Raw genomic sequence first — 16,697 nt, 5'->3', positions numbered from 1 at the left:
CTGCCTGGTGAGTGGCAAAACTGGCCATCAGGCCCCTCCACTCATGCAACCCCTCACCTGGCCTGCTGAGCCATGGGAGCACCTGCAATTGGATATCTGTGGTGAGATCCATGGTGTTCCCCACCACCAACGGTTCTTGGTGGTGGCCTACAATCTACACTCAAATTGGACAAAGGTCCTTGTGGTAGGCTCAGTCCCTCTTCTCCCGCTGGGGTACAGCAAAGACCATCACCACAGACAACTCGCCCCAGCTCCTCTTTAAACCTGCTAAGTATTTGCTTTTGCTAATTTTACAGCTTATTAAGCCAGATCTGATGTCTCCAGGCTAGATCTACATGTAGAGCAGACAACCAATCAGAGGGTCTGTTCTGCACAAGACTCTGCATGTTCTCTACTAACAGGAACATGAACATTTTAGCACAGAGAAATGTTTATCAGCGATATCTGGCTAGACAAATAATAGTAGTGGCCTGAGAATATTTGTCGTTTTTTATTAGATCACAAATCCTATCTCCAAATTGTAGATGACATCACTACATTCCAATGTTTTATTTTTGTTTAATGAAATAATGTCAAATTTATAAAATCTCCACTTTTCTCTAACCTGATAGAATGGTCAGAGCTGCTGATTATACTATGGAAAAATAGTAGTTATGGAAAATATCAAATTATATAACAGAGACATTGTTTATAGCGCTATTACATGGAGTGATTCTAATCTAATAAATGACCAGTAGAGATTAATAAAAGGGAATAGAGAGATGAGGATGAGGGGAGTGATCACCCCTTAGATATAGTAGCTTGTCATAATGCATGGGGCTGCAGCTTTTTCAGGACGGTGTATTTAATGTGAAGGGAGCACTTACATGTATTTTCCCCCTTCACATTGTGCTCTCTTCATGCCTCCCCCAAGCCTCTGGGCGAGTGCTCACTATGATCAAATATTTACAGTCCTGTCGGGCCACGCTTGCCTCAAGTCTGTACCAGGCCTACATCCCAAGCTACAGACAATACTTTGGACTAGGCGGTCTATCAGCTAAGTAGAACATAGACCTGTAAACAGTACATAGATTTACTTCTTCGGACTTCCATGGAATTCTAAGAATTAGCACAGTAAATACCCACAGTTTACTGAACATTTTCACCAACATTTTTTTTCCCCTGAGAGAATAACGTTTTACCCATTTATTTTGGGTTCTTGACATTACCATTAAAATCAAACCTCTCTCTTGTGTGCTATAGTTTTTGTAAGTAGAAGGACAAGAGCAAAATCCCTGGAACAGCCCCAGAACAACACGTTGCAATTCTATATATGTGACCAACAGTAGTAGAGTTGAGTTTCGTCTTAAGCTGATTTAAGAACCAGAGGTCTTTGAGGAGACAGTGGGCTTAGAATTGCAGTGAAACAAGTTTTGAGGGCAATATTACCCCTGGCTTACAGTGAGGTAGTGGTTAGGGGTTTAGATTCAGGCTCATGTTAGGGTAGAAGTCTATAGCTGGAGTCAAAGTTTTAATTGGAGCAAAGGAGTTCGGTTTGCACCGAGGGCTTGGATTACGTTTGAGTTTAGTTGTCTAAACTTCCTTCGTATCAGCTGTGCTTTTGTATAAAACATTACTTACATGTTCATTATATACATTTTATATGCTTATTTGCCTCAAACATTTCTAGTATGGTCTGAGAATTGGAGGTGAAAGTCCCAGGAAAAAGTACTGTGTTGAATTAGTACCTAATACTTATGTCATTAGCCGTAAACCCCAGCCAATGGAATTCCTTTGATGCTGTTGAGGGTATTTTCCTAATCTCTATTTGGGGGAATTATGGCATTTAGGTCACAAACTATTCACTCACATAAGTGATATAAACACTGTTAAACCTCTACAAAGTCTTCAGATTGGATCCCTCCTGATCCTGGCTTCACTTACACACACTCCCACTTGTACGTGGATGGGGATTTTCGAATAGCATGACCGAGAACACATGCTCTATTACTACCTTTGTAAACCAACGTGTTAAAGTATTGCAGAAAAAATTATTAAATTGGATGAAAAGGAAAAATGAAGATAAAAAAAAGCTACATGTAGCTGCTTTAAGTATTTAATCAAGTTTTACTGAGTTGTATTTGTTTTTTGTTTATTTAGTATTGTGTCTGGAGCAGGCTCCAGCTGTGCAGTCTTCCTGCTGCCTCCTCCTCCATCCACAGGTGGGAAGAACAGAACAAAGGAGAGCAACTGCCATCCCGCCACCTCCCAGAGGCCCCTTGGCTGTGACGGCTGTGACAGTGGGACTCTTCCCTCAGTTCCCCCTGTCCACTGCTGCCAAGCTCTGCCAGGCCCTGCCAGGCTCCAGAGATGCCCCGCTCTCTGTCTGTCTCTCTGGGCCCCAAGTCAAAGGGCCCATGAAAGCAGGAGTGGGCGAAGATTGGAGACCTCAAGATATTCATCCCCCCCACCTCTCCATCTGCTACAAGTGTGTCTGTTCTCTGTGTCTCTCCCTCCATCCCTCCTCTGCTCTGGTCATCATGGCCCTGACCTGCTCCCCAGCCGGCCACCATCACTCTGCTGTCACTTCACTGGTACACCACTGTCACTTACCTAGCTGGACTAATACACAGCCTAGACCACTATTTCGCTTAAATTAATCCTTAAGACTTCCGGCGCCGACAGAGATGGCCGCCTCGCTTCACGTTCCTAGGAAACTATGCAGTTTTTTGTTTTTTTTACGTGTTATTTCTTACACTAGTACCCCAGGTCATCTTAGGTTTCATTACATACAGCCGAGAAGAACTACTGAATATAAGATCAGCGTCAACTCACCATCAGTACGACCAAGAATATGTTTTTCGCGATGCGGATCCTGTGTTCTGCCTTACAACCAGTGTAACGGAGTGGATCACATGCAGCGACCAAAAAAAAAAACGACTCAGAAAAAGAGGGAAACGAAGCGGTCTTCTGGTCAGACTCCGGAGACGGGCACACCGTGCACCACTCCCTAGCATTCTTCTTGCCAATGTCCAGTCTCTTGACAACAAGGTTGATGAAATCCGAGCAAGGGTAGCATTCCAGAGGGACATCAGAGACTGTAACGTTCTCTGCTTCACGGAAACATGGCTAACTGGAGAGACGCAATCCGAAGCGGTGCAGCCAGCGGGTTTCTCCACGCATCGCGCCGACAGAAACAAACATCTTTCTGGTAAGAAGACGAGCGGGGCGTATGCCTTATGGCCAACGTGACATGGTGTGATGAAAGAAACATACAGGAACTCAAATCCTTCTGTTCACCTGATTTAGAATTCCTCACAATCAAATGTAGACCACATTATCTACCAAGAGAATTCTCTTCGATTATAATCACAGCCGTATATATCCCCCCCAAGCAGACACATCGATGGCTCTGAACGAACTTTATTTAACTCTCTGCAAACTGGAAACGATTTATCCGGAGGCTGCATTCATTGTAGCTGGGGATTTTAACAAGGCTAATCTGAAAACAAGACTCCCTAAATTTTATCAGCATATCGATTGCACAACCAGGGGTGGAAAGACCCTGGATCATTGTTACTCTAACTTCCGCGACGCATATAAGGCCCTGCCCCGCCCCCTTTCGGAAAAGCTGACCACGACTCCATTTTGTTGATCCCTGCCTACAGACAGAAACTAAAACAAGAAGCTCCCACGCTGAGGTCTGTCCAACGCTGGTCCGACCAAGCTGACTCCACACTCCAAGACTGCTTCCATCACGTGGACTGGGAGATGTTTCGTATTGCGTCAGACAACAACATTGACGAATACGCTGATTCGGTGTGCGAGTTCATTAGAACGTGCGTTGAAGATGTCGTTCCCATAGCAACGATTAAAACATTCCCTAACCAGAAACCGTGGATTGATGGCAGCATTCGTGTGAAACTGAAGGCACGAACCACTGCTTTTAATCAGGGCAAGGTGTCTGGTAACATGACTGAATACAAACAGTGCAGCTATTCCCTCCGCAAGGCTATCAAACAAGCTAAGCGCCAGTACAGAGACAAAGTAGAATCTCAATTCAACGGCTCAGACACAAGAGGCATGTGGCAGGGTCTACAGTCAATCACGGACTACAGGAAGAAACCCAGCCCAGTCACGGACCAGGATGTCTTGCTCACAGGCAGACTAAATAACTTTTTTGCCCGCTTTGAGGACAATACAGTGCCACTGACACGGCCTGCAACGGAAACATGCGGTCTCTCCTTCACTGCAGCCGAAGTGAGTAAGACATTTAAACGTGTTAACCCTCGCAAGGCTGCAGGCCCAGACGGCATCCCCAGCCGCGCCCTCAGAGCATGCGCAGACCAGCTGGCCGGTGTGTTTACGGACATATTCAATCAATCCCTATACCAGTCTGCTGTTCCCACATGCTTCAAGAGGGCCACCATTGTTCCTGTTCCCAAGAAAGCTAAGGTAACTGAGCTAAACGACTACCGCCCCGTAGCACTCACATCCGTCATCATGAAGTGCTTTGAGAGACTAGTCGAGGACCATATCACCTCCACCCTACCTGACACCCTTGACCCACTCCAATTTGCTTACCGCCCAAATAGGTCCACAGACGATGCAATCTCAACCACACTGCACACTGCCCTAACCCATCTGGACAAGAGGAATACCTATGTGAGAATGCTGTTCATCGACTACAGCTCGGCATTCAACACCATAGTACCCTCCAAGCTCGTCATCAAGCTTGAGACCCTGGGTCTCGACCCCGCCCTGTGCAACTGGGTACTGGACTTCCTGACGGGCCGCCCCCAGGTGGTGAGGGTAGGCAACAACATCTCCTCCCCCCGCTGATCCTCAACACTGGGGCCCCACAAGGGTGCGTTCTGAGCCTTCTCCTGTACTCCCTGTTCACCCACGACTGCGTGGCCATGCACGCCTCCAACTCAATCATCAAGTTTGCGGACGACACAACAGTGGTAGGCTTGATTACCAACAACGACGAGATGGCCTACAGGGAGGAGGTGAGGGCCCTCGGAGTGTGGTGTCAGGAAAATAACCTCACACTCAACGTCAACAAAACTAAGGAGATGATTGTGGACTTCAGGAAACAGCAGAGGGAACACCCCCATCCACATCGATGGAACAGTAGTGGAGAGGGTAGCAAGTTTTAAGTTCCTCGGCATACACATCACAGACAAACTGAATTGGTCCACTCAGACAGACAGCATCGTGAGGAAGGCGCAGCAGCGCCTCTTCAACCTCAGGAGGCTGAAGAAATTCGGCTTGTCACCAAAAGCACTCACAAACTTCTACAGATGCACAATCGAGAGCATCCTGGCGGGCTGTATCACCGCCTGGTATGGCAACTGCACCGCCCTCAACCGTAAGGCTCTCCAGAGGGTAGTGAGGTCTGCACAACGCATCACCGGGGGCAAACTACCTGCCCTCCAGGACACCTACACCACCCGATGCTACAGGAAGGCCATAAAGATCATCAAGGACATCAACCACCCGAGCCACTGCCTGTTCACCCCGCTGTCATCCAGAAGGCGAGGTCAGTACAGGTGCATCAAAGCTGGGACCGAGAGACTGAAAAACAGCTTCTATCTCAAGGCCATCAGACTGTTAAACAGCCACCACTAACATTGAGTGGCTACTGCCAACACACTGTCAATGACACTGACTCTACTCCAGCCACTTTAATCATGGGAATTGATGGGAAATGATGTAAATATATCACTAGCCACTTTAAACAATGCTACCTTATATAATGTTACTTACCCTACATTGTTCATCTCATATGCATACGTTGATACTGTACTCTATATCATCGACTGCATCCTTATGTAATACATGTATCACTAGCCACTTTAACTATGCCACTTGGTTTACATACTAATCTCATATGTATATACTGTACTCGATATCATCTACTGTATCTTGCCTATGCTGCTCTGTACCATCACTCATTCATATATCCTTATGTACATATTCTTTATCCCCTTACACTGTGTATAAGACAGTAGTTTTTTTGGAATTGTTAGTTAGATTACTTGTTCGTTATTACTGCATTGTCGGGAACTAGAAGCACAAGCATTTCGCTACACTCGCATTAACATCTGCTAACCATGTGTATGTGACAAATAAAATTTGATTTGATTTGATTTGATTTGACCCTCAAACTACCGACTGGGGTCATTTTGAGGCATATTTGAGGCATATTTTTGAACATAGCCCAAAGGTGGTTCATTAAATTCCTCAAATTATTCATTACTTTGTCAATGAAGTTGTTCTTTATAAAAACAAAATCATTGTTTAGTGTTTCTGCATCAATATAGACTTCAAAAAAAGTCCTTTAGAGTCATTTTGACCCCAGCCAAAAACACCTAATTCCACCTATAGTAATTTGATAGATAGGACCTTTATTTGAATCTAGATTTCTCTGGAGACCAGACAACCAGAGGGTGGAGTGGGACCTGTATCAGTTATTCTGTCCTGATCAAGAGATCATCTGCAGAGATATAACTCCCCATGTACTCTCCTAATATTGTACTTTTCTATACCATGTATTGTGTGACTGTGTACAAAACCAACATTTTGTGCATACAAAAATCTGTCAATGGTATTAAAGACTGCCAAATGTATAAATACTTGATAGAACTGCAATACAGAACTCAGATACACTCTGAAAGGAATCTACACAGAGAGCTGTGTTGGTGTGTATTCTCTGAAAAATATTCTATGGCAAATCTAAAAACGTTTTTATTTGAATACAGGTTTCTTTGGAGGTATAATATTAAGTTGTACATATCCTCAGAGGATGAAGGGGAACCTGTATCAATGATTATGGCTAGATAGACGCATCAGCCGCAGAAATCAAACCACCTTATGTACTCACCTATGGTTAAATGACCTTACAGATATGCTTACAGTGCCAAGCGAAAATGTTCACCCCCTTTGTCGTTTTTCCTACTTTGCTGCATTACAACCTGCAATTTTATTGGATTTTTAGTTGGATTTCATGTAATGGACATACACAAAATAGTCCAAATTTGTGAAGTGAAACGGAAAAAAAAACTTGTTGAAAAAAATTCTAAAAAATACAAAAACGGAAAAGTGGTGCATGTATATGTATTCACCCCTTTGCTATGAAGCCCCGAAATAAGATCTGGTGCAAACAATTACCTTCAGAAGTCACATAATTAATTAAATAAGTGTCACATGATCTGTCACATGATCTCAGTATATATACACCTGTTCTGAAAGGCCCCAGAGTCTGCAACACCACTAAGCAAGTGGCACCACCAAGCAAGTGGCACCATGAAGACCAAGGAGCTCTACAAACAGGTCAGGGACAAAGTTGTGGAAATGTACAGATCAGGGTTGGGTTTATAAAAAATATCAGAAACTTTGAACATCCTCGGAGCACCATTAAATCCATTATAAAATAATGGAAAGAATATGGCACCACAACAAACCTGCCAAGAGAGGGCAGTCCACCAAAACTCACAGACCAGACAAGGAGGGCATTAATCAGAGAGGCAATAAAGAAGGAGCTGCAAAGCTCCACAGCGGAGATTGGGGTATCTGTCCATAGGACCACTTTAAGCCGTACACTCCAAAGAGCTGGGCTTTACAGAAGAGTGGCCAGAAAAAAGCCATTGCTTCAAGAAAATAACAAGTGAACATGTTTGGTGTTTGCTAAAAGGCATGTGAGAGACTCCCTAAATATATGGAAGAAGGTACGACGGTCAGATGAGACAAAAATGTAGCTTTTTGGCCATCAAGGAAAACGCTATGTCTGGCACAAACCCAACACCTCTCATCACCCTGAGAACACCATCCCCACAGTGAAGCATGATGGTGGCAGCAGGGATGTTTTTCATCAGCAGAGACTTGGAAACTGGTCAGAATTAAAGGAATGATGGATGGTGCTAAATACAGGAAAATTCTTGAGGGAAACCTGTTTCAATCTTCCAGTGATTTGAGACTGGGATGGAGGTTCACCTTCCAATGACCCTAAGCATACTGCTAAAGTAACACTCGAGTGGTTTAAGGGGAAACATTTAAATGTCTTGGAATGGCCTAGTCAAAGCCCAGACCTCAATCCAATTGAGAATCTGTGGTGTGACTTAAAGATTGCTGTACACCAGCAGGAACCCATCCAACTTGAAGGAGCTGGAGCAGTTTTGCTTTGAAGGATGGGCAAAATTCCCAGTGGCTAGATGTGCCAAGCTTATAGAGACATACCCCAAGAGACTTGCAGCTGTAATTGCTGTAAAAGGTTGCTCTACAAAGTATTGACTTTGGGGGGAGTGAATAGTTATGCACACTCAAGTTTTCCATTTTTTGTCTTATTTCTTGTTTGTTTCACAATAAAAAAATTGCAGCATTTTCAAAGTGGTAGGCATGTTGTGTAAATAAAATGATACAAATCCCCCAAAAACATATTCTAATTCCAGGTTGTAAGTCAACAAAATAGGAAGAATGCCAAGGGGGTGAATACTTTCGCAAGGCACTGAAGTGGCAGTCAAAACAGCTCATAAAAGTCTGTCAGTGATATCAATACTTGGTAGAACTGTAATACAGAAACCAGTTACCCTCTAAATTATACACATAGTGCTGTATTGGTGTGTATTCTTTGAAACATAGTTATTCTATGGGAAATATTATGTAAATACAGAATTCCTATAATATCCTCAAATAGTCTATATGTGCAACTTGTTATGGTATTTGGGTTGCTATAACTTTGGTTTGAAGTAACCTTGAGGATTTGGGCATGCTTTTGGAAGCATCCTGCCGTACGTCCTACCACTTCCATTGTTTCACTAGCAGCGATGCTAATGCTGCCTGTGGGGTAGAGAAATAGGATCAATGGATGGATCACTTTTTGTCAATCAATTTCAGTATATTTCAAATGTTGGTGTGCCGGCCCTTTAAACGGCAGTCATTTTTACCACATAAATATGACAAAATTAGTATTTACTTCAAAGTTCTAAAAACTAAATTATACAACAATCAAATGTTGGTAAATCAGTCTGTTAGGTTTTTTTGTTCATTTTTTTTCATATAAAAAATATTAACATGTTTAATGATGTTTTGATACAAATTAAGTTGATATGTTGCTATGGTTGTAGCTTTTCCAATAGTTTGTTCCCCAGTTGGTAATCCATGTATGTAAAATAGTTGATGTTATGAGGGTTAACATATAATACTCAAATTCTAGTAAGTTAAGCATTACAGAAGTGGTTTGTCATCCAATTAGTCAAATCTCCACTTGTTCTTGTGTAAACAAAACCTGTGAACCAGACCCACCATTCAACCAGACAGTGTAGTTTTTGGAGCAGCCTTGGAGAAAGGGATCAGGAACTGAAGAGTCACTTCAGTTCCACTCCAGTGGCTGCTGTTCCATTCGGAGCTCCACTCTTCACTTGTGTCCCTGTGAACACCCACAAAGGAGGGTCATCAGGCAGTTTCATTAGCCAGGAGATAAGCATGCTCGTGTGGACAGGACAGGAGTGGTCCTTTATCTGCACGACTGGAGGGGTGAGGTGGTGGTGGGGAAAGGGACGGATGAAGTGGCTCTTACCGCAAATTACAAGTACCAAAAACCCCTCAGGAGGGGAAAAAGCACCCTCCTCATCCCCTCCTCATCTTCGCAGCATTGTTCACGAAATGCCACGGGCCAGCAACCCAATCCCCACTCAGACACAACTACTCTTAACCCCTTTTAACACGTTCATTACCTTATGTGGATTTACACACAGGGCAGTGCTTAAACTGCCCTTTTGAGAGTTTGAGACTTTAAGGTTCTTTCTGCATTTTTTGTCAAAATTGAGTTATTGACATAGCCTTGTTCCGTTCAAAGTTCTGTACCTACACAGTGCTCTAAATATCGCAATTCATATTAAGTTCAAAAGAATGCAAGATGAAAAATAGCTGACACCATTCAAACCAATGAGAGTTTGGAATTGTAAATCCAAATATCTAAAAATCTTCTTTTTGTATGTTGTCCTAAACTCTCGCTTTGTTATGACTGTTGGCACTGGCATGCTCGGGGGAAGTTTAGTGCTGCTGGTGTGGAGTTAGCCACCTCTACACTCCAATGACTGTCAATCTGACTGTGGTTCCAATTTGGGATTATCAATGTAAACTTTTGGCTAATGTCTGTCCGTCCACGCACACACACATGTTGTTGTAATGTTGTAATGTTGTTCCAACCTGTATGTATAAACACTGAAAGCTTCAGCATTGATCATATGAGTAGCCTACGTGTGTTCCCCTCCTTTTGCCAATTCCAGGGAATGGGTTGCTTCCCATTTTGTATTTTAATTGTCAACCTGGTTAGGGAATTACTTGTTTATCAGAAACACAGTAGGGTAACGAAACACTGGAACGCTCTTTACCTGCCTTCACCGGATGTTAGTTTGTAGTAAAACCAGGCATTTTGCTCTCTGTATTAAGTTTATAATGTTGTACACTTCTGCATCAACATGATGGAAAGGTTTGCTTCTCTGATGAGCTAACAACGTGGAATTACTGTCACGTTCGTTGAAATGAGTGGACCATGGCACAGCGTGCGTAGAGTTCCACATTATATTTAATAGTGAAACTTACAACCAAAACAACAAAGAATATAACAAAACGTGCAGTATTGCAGTGCTCAAGGCAACTCTACAAAAACAAGATCCCGCACAAAACAGGTGGAAAAAAGCTGCCTAAAATATGATCCCCGATCAGAGACAACGATAGACAGCCGCCTCTGATTGGGAACCTTCCCAGGCCAACATAGAAATGCAAAAACTAGTGTACCCACCCTAGTCGCACCTAACCAAAATAGAGAATAAAAAGGATCTCTAAGGTCAGGCCGTGACAATTACAGTGCCTTCGGAAACTATTCATACCCCTTGACTTATTCCAAATTTAGTTGTATTACAGCCTGAATTCAAAATAGATTTAAAAAAATACCCCATAATAACAAAGTGAAAACATGTTTTTAGAAATGTTTGCAAATGTATTGAAAATAAAAGTGAAAAATAAAATGTACAAAGTATTCATGCCCCTAAGTCAATATATGTTAGAATCACCTTTGGCAGCGATTACAGCTGTGAGTCTTTCTGGGTAAGTCTCTAAGAGCTTTGCACACCTGGATTGTACAACATTCTTCAAGTTGGTTGTTGATCATTGCTAGACAGCCCTTTTCAATTCTTGCCACAGATTTTCAAGACGATTTAATTCAAACTCTAACTAGGTCACTTACCCAACATTCAATGTCATCTTGGTTAGCAACTCCAGTGTATATTTGGCCTTGTGTTTTGGGTTATTGTCCTGCTGAAAGGTTCATTTGTCTCCCAATGTCAGTTGGAAAGGAGACTGAACCAGGTTTTCCTCTTCCTCTTGCCAATGACAAGCATACCCATAACATGTTGCAGCCACCACCATGCTTGAAAATATGAAGAGTGGTACTCATTGATGTGTTGTGTGGGATTTGCCCAAAACATAACGGTTTGTATTCAGGACATAAAGTTAATTTATTTTCTTTTTTTGCAGTTTTACTTTAGTGCCTTACTGCAAACAGAATGCATGTTTTGGAATATTTTTATTCTATACAGGCTTCCTTCTTTTTACTCTGTCAATTAAGTTAGTTATGTGGAGTAACTATAATGTTGTTGATCCATCCTCACTTTTCTCCTATCACAGCCATTAAACTCTTACTGTTTTAAAGTCGCCATTGGCCTCATGATGAAATCCCTGAGCGGTTTTCGTCCTCACCGGCAACTGAGTTAGAAAAGACACCTGTATCGTTGTAGTGACTGGGTGCATTGATACAACATCCAAAGTGTAACTCATAACTTCACCATGCTCAAAGAGATATTCAATGTCTGCTTTTTTTTACCCATCTACCAATAGGTGCCCTTATTTGCGAGGCATTGGAAAAACTCCCTGGTCTTTGTGGTTGAATCTCTGTTTTAAATTCCCTGCTCGGCTGTGGGACCTTACAGATAATTGTATGTGTGGGGTACAGATAGGGGGTAGTCATTCAAAAATCATGTTAAACACTATTGTCCATGCATCTTATTATGTGACTTATTAAGCACATTTTTTTCTCCTGAACTTATTTAGTCTTGCCATAACAAAAGGATTGAATACTCATTGACTCAAGGCATTTCAGCTTTAAAAAAAATAAAATAATTGGTAAACATTTTGAAATACCTAATTCCACTTTGACATTATGGGGTATTGTGGATACGCGAGTGATAAAACATATCAATTTAATCAATTCTAAATTCAGGCTGTAACACAACAAAATGTGGAAAATTCACGGGGTGTGAATACTTTCTGACGGCTCTATATTTCAGTGAGCACTTCTGCAGTGGTCGACATCGCCGAGCATAATCATGTCCTGTCATATTTAAATCCATGACAAACTGTCTTTCTCTTTTCTTCTCTCTTTTCCTCTCACTCTCTCTCTCTCTCCCTCTTCCACTATCTTCCTCCTTTTCTGTAGATACATTGCCTCCAAACTTGTCATGTGCAGTTAGTCATATGAGCAGAAAACTCAATTTGGCAGAATCCAACAGGTCAAAGGCCCATAGGCATTATTTAGCCAAAAGCAAGATGCATCTGTATTACCTCTTCCTACTTTCTTAAACCACTTCTGCTACCATGCTAATCAGTCTTTCCAACTACACCCCCTCACTCCCATACCATGCTCTCACGATCAATATGGCTCTCTGCAAGAGTACAGCAGTGGAGCTACAGAAACACTTATAACACATCTTCCAAATCTTGGGTTAGTTCTATGAGGTTTTGACCTGCACAAAAACAAACCCATTCAGGGCATTAAGAAAAGGCCTTATTTCAGGTGACTTGTTCGCCAACAACAACAAAAAGCACGGGAACGAATCAGATCCGATATTTTGTGATTTCCGTGCTACCCGGCTCAACATGCATGTCGTCAGAGAATTCTTACAGCTCCGCGTTCCATTGAGCAGAAACATTGCTCCTGTCCTGACAGAGCCAAACCTGACCAAATCACACGCACGGCTAGGTGATATGTGTCACATTGTGGGCTCTACAAATGTAGAGTCTACCAATGTAAGTCTAGTGGGTGTGAGACTATTATCATGTTGATAGGAGGGGGATCAGCGTTGCCCATTGTTTCACACCTTTGACTCATTCCAGCTGGTTGTCACTTGTCCACGGGTCCACTGTTGATGACATACTAATACATTGCATTATAATTATTATGCCAGTGCTGTCAATCAGAATTTACTAATAATACTAATAATTTAAGCATAATTTGACCGCCACCACCAACTGCCTTAGGAAATCGCAGTAGTTTTTTTTCTGTTACTCAGAAAGTGAACATGATCATTTAACATGGAATGTTCCCAGCGTTGTTGTTTCTATAATGATGGCTGTTGATGTGTGTTGATGTCTCACTGGATCCAGTTTAGTGTCGTCAATGTCACTTGCTATGGTAAAAAAATAAAAAATAATCAGTTGACATTGTGCTTCCGAGCGTTACCTGTGTCCCTTTGGGGTCTCCTCTCCACTCTGCCCTGTCTCATATATCAGACAGCACAAAGGAACAGTCTCTATTCTTCATGACCCCAAACTGACTCACTTTTACAAATGTCAGGTGTCAGTGTCCAGTAGCACCACGATCGGTGACACATTAGCCCCTCTGTGTCCACAGGTTTGCTCTACATAGAACACTACAGAAGAGATTCTTCAGCAGAGACTGAACTAACTCAACCATTCAAATGGGTGAAGTGCAATGTTTCTGATAGGTTAGACACCAATGGCTGACCATCCTTCTGTACAGCATCAGAACTGAGGCTTGAGGCCAGGTAGCATGCTGACATGGCCTGAAGCCTTGCAGGAGAATAACAATTGAAGTTTCATTCCAAAACGCTAAATATCCAGTTTCAGAAATGTTTGTAAATGAGCTTTTATTGTTATTAGAAATTATGAAAGAGATTGGTGTGTTTTTTCACTATCTAATCATGGCATGATTCAGTGACAGATGTGTTTGTTTCAAATCAATCACTTGATGGTTTCATTTCAGAGACACAAATCATATCAATGAAAAATGCCTTATATCTGCCTCACAAGCTAGGTTTCCATCCAATTAGCGCCAGATCTTCATGCAAATATTCCAAAATCTGCATTTTCCCACCAAAGATGTATCCAACAAATAGACTTGTTTCAGATAAAAGGGTGATGATGTAGTGCATATAAAAAAATAACTTTTGCTGTTAAATTCCCATGTATCGAATAAAAAATACAAGTTAAATGGTTTTCCATCCATTGTCAACTCTATTGTTGGTTTTGACAGAATTTTTTTTTTTTTTTGCATTGTATAGTGTATAGTGTATAGTGCTCTTGTCTTGGCACATGCGCTCTAGCCAACAGTTATGTAGATATGCTATCTAGAGGATCAGATTGTTATAACCATGAGAGCAAGATGATTTTTATTTGTCAAACGGCAGCCAAATATTGATCGTCGTGTCACCAGAATAAGACCCTCAATAGGTATTGGAAAAGAGCATCAAGCTCATTATGTGCTCTTTCAGTTCAGCGTCATTTATTTAATTTGTAGCCTAATAAATTGCATGCTTTCCTGAGTTGTAGTGGGAGGACCACACAACGTATCACTGCATGACTGCAAGTATACTTTAGCGTGATGGTTAAAGATATCATCTTGTCTAGCGTATTTTGCTTTGTCGACATTTGGAAGGTTTACCAACCAATTAGCTGTTTCCATCAGGCCTGTCGTGACAATTTTTATCGCATAAAAAGTTTGGATGGAAACCTGGTTACACTCAGAGAAATAAGTAGTACTGCTTGGTTTTACACAGTCAAATGTAACAAATACGTACATTTTTAATAAAGAAATGTACAAATGATACATTTGTGACATCAATATAAAAAAAATACAAATTATAATTCAATACAGTAAGTAGTATGAGATCTGTATGTAAAACATTTACATTTGACATTTTAGTAATTTAGCAGATGCTCTTATCCAGAGCGACTTAAAGTTTGTGCATTCATCTTAAGATATCTAGGTGAGACAACCACATATCACAGTCAAATATACAGGATTTGAAAATTCCATTCCAGCTAAACAATGTACATATAGTGTTTTGCAAAAAAAAACATTTTCATACACATCTAAAATCTATTAATTAAAAATCTGAGAACACTAACATTTACACACATGAAGGTACCTATAAAGCAGTCAATTTTGATGAAAAAACACAAATGTGAAAAATTGGTGTATATAGCTTTTTGGAAATAAACTCTTAAATTGCTACAGTCACCTCCAAAATGATTGGCACTCTTGATAAAGATGAGCAAAACAAGACCGTATAAATAAATAATACAAATGCTCAGCGTATTGTATGCTAAAAATAATTGGGGAAATTATCTTATTTTATACTAATACAATTGTTCAGAGAAACATATTTTATTTAACAAGTAATACATTTTTTTTCTCTCAAAAAGATGTGTCAAATTTATTGCCACCCCTAAAGATTATTACAAATAAAATCAAACAAAATGTAATCTGCATTAATACGTTCATTATTTTAAATTAAGCTCAGTTTATGGCTTTACACAAGTAAAATCCCTTTGTCCTCCATCACCATGGGAAATGGCAGAGAACTCACAAAGGAAAAGAGACAAATAGTTGTTGACCTTCATAAATCAGGAAATGAGTACCAGGCAATGGGTACCAAAAAATACCCCAAAATAATATATATATATATATATATATATATATATATATATATATATATATACCACTTACCACTATTAGGGCAACAATTAAGAAGATTAAAAACCACTGGAACAGTGGTAAACTTGTCCGGTATTGGACGCAAATGTATCTTGTCTCCACTCACAGTGAGGAAGATGGTATGGGAAGCAAAGACAAATCCATGGGCCAAAGTTGTAGAAATAAAGAACTTGGTCGCATCTTCGGGTCAACAGGTCGCTTAAATCTACAATGAGACTCTTTAAAATGGTTGCCAGAAAAAAAGGTTTGATTGAGTGAAACCAACAAGTGTAAACGCCTTTAGTTTGCTAAATGGCATTGGCACTTGGATTGGAACCAGTGCAATGGTCAGATGACATAGAGCTCTTTGGCCACGCACAGCAGTGGTGGGTTTGGCATTGAAAGAAGGATGCATATGCAGAAAAGAACCTCATACCTACTGTAAAATATGGTGGTGGATCATTGTTGTTATGGCGCTGTATTGCTTCCACTGGTCCTGGGGCCTTTGTTAGGTCAACGGCATCATGAACTTTACCAAGTACCAAAACATTTTAGCCAGAAACCTGGTTGGCTTTGCCAGGAGTTTGAAACTTGGCCGCAAGTGGGTCGATCATCCAGCAAGACAATAACGCCAAGCACACATCAAAATCCACAAAGAAATGCTTAATTGAACACAAAATCAACATTTTGCATTGGCCATCTCAGTCTCCGGACTTGAATCCCATTGAAAACCTGTGGTTTGAATTGAAGAGGGCAGTCCATAAGCACAGAAAGAAGGATATCAAGGATCTGGAAAGATTCTGTATGGAGGAATGGTCTAAGATCCCTCCCAATGTGTTCTCCAATCTCATAAAATATATATTTTAAAAGGCTCAGTGCCATTATCCTCGCAAGGGGAGGGTGCCGGAGTATTCAAAACAGGGGTGCCAATAATTTGGAC

This window comes from Oncorhynchus tshawytscha, linkage group LG06 (genome assembly GCF_018296145.1).
Source record: "Oncorhynchus tshawytscha isolate Ot180627B linkage group LG06, Otsh_v2.0, whole genome shotgun sequence".
NCBI classification, from domain to species: Eukaryota; Metazoa; Chordata; class Actinopteri; order Salmoniformes; family Salmonidae; genus Oncorhynchus; species Oncorhynchus tshawytscha.
This window is presented reverse-complemented; position numbering follows the sequence as displayed.